We start from the raw sequence: 1,625 nt of genomic DNA, 5'->3' as shown, positions 1-1,625 counted from the left end.
CCCTGGGTGGAATACAGAAGAGATGACACAGAATGGGGTAGTTGTAACGTCTTAACGCTCAGAATAACCACTAGGTCCATGTATTTTGCATCCCATCCACAAGCGTACCAGATGAGGTAGCCATGCTGGGCGCACTATGAAGGTTACACTGTAGGAGGTGAGCCATACAAGGGCCCAGTGCATACATGGGAAAACTGACACTTGTGTAGTAGTAGTAGTAATAGTATGATATACCCGTTATGGAAAGATCGACATGAAGAACATCCTGCACGAGGAGTAACCATCTGAGGCCACCATCTAGGGTGCACTGTGTAGGTCACACTGGCAGGATGTGCAAACAGTGGAGGTACGTATTACAGGAATAACACACACTGGGGTGGAAGAGAGAGAAAAAAAAACACAGATGGTTAAAAAACATTTACAGGAAACCAATGGAAGGAGGAAGCATAGGATAACATTATTTTGATAAAATTATAAATGTCCTGGTGGGATAGAATGGATGGGTATGAGAATGTGGGAAGCACATTCAAGTCCGATGGAAATGACGCTGCTGAGCTTGCTCAAACCTGCTTCCAGCCTGAGTTGGTTGGAATACCTGCTGCCACTAAACATGTGCGCAGCTCCATTCCTCCCTTTATATTGCATGTAATGGCCGTTGGCCAGGCTGTGGGGAAAGGGGGTTTTCAGGCAACTGGAAACCCCCCCCCCCCCCTGTGTTTACCTATGGAATTTAGCCAAATGCTAGTACAAACACCCCACAGAGAAGGTTAAATGTATATTATCTGTAGTCTTGATTCTCCAGAAGCCTGTATATTCACCGTGACTAACCATCGGTTGCGGCTCCAGAGATGGGGCTGTAGCGCAGTCCAAAAATCAAATAGAGGAGCCACACCAACTGTCACCCCAAGCACTGCCAAACATCACCGCCCGGGAGTCACTGGCAGTTGGGGTGGCTTCCCTATTTGAATTGTGGACTGCGCTGCAGCCCCACCTCTGGAGCTGCCAATGCTAACCATACATAAATTTGGGCAGACCAGTCCATATTCCTGCAAGTACAGCAAATATTTTGTCAGCCCTATGCCCCAATGCTGGACTACAGGTGAGGGAACTAATGTGCTACTAATGGGACAACCAGAGAACAAGGGCTTCTCAAACTATATGGCCCACATGCAGAGTCATACCAAGAGCTGATAGACTAGTGCCATGGTGTACAGTTGCTTGGGCAGTAATCAGCTCAGTGAGGTGTGAAGTTGTCAAAGAAGATGGAGAGGGGTATCAGAGGGGAGAAGAGTACTAGTGACAACAGATAGGGATGTACCGCACTGCCTATGTGGCATTTACTGTGCCTTTCTTCATGACACTGCCCATGTGGCATGTACCCTTATGCCCCTGTAAGGGCATATACCCTTTTCTCTAACGTCCTAGAGGATGCTGGGGACTCCGTAAGGACCATGGGGAATAGACGGGCTCCGCAGGAGATAGGGCACTTTACGAAAGCTTTGGACTCTGGGTGTGCACTGGCTCCTCCCTCTATGCCCCTCCTCCAGACCTCAGTTTTACACTGTGCCCAGAGCAAGATGGGTGCACTGCAGAGAGCTCTCCAGAGTTCTCTGCCTAGAAGCATT

Source organism: Pseudophryne corroboree, chromosome 1 (genome assembly GCF_028390025.1).
Source record: "Pseudophryne corroboree isolate aPseCor3 chromosome 1, aPseCor3.hap2, whole genome shotgun sequence".
NCBI classification, from domain to species: domain Eukaryota; kingdom Metazoa; phylum Chordata; class Amphibia; order Anura; family Myobatrachidae; genus Pseudophryne; species Pseudophryne corroboree.
This window is presented reverse-complemented; position numbering follows the sequence as displayed.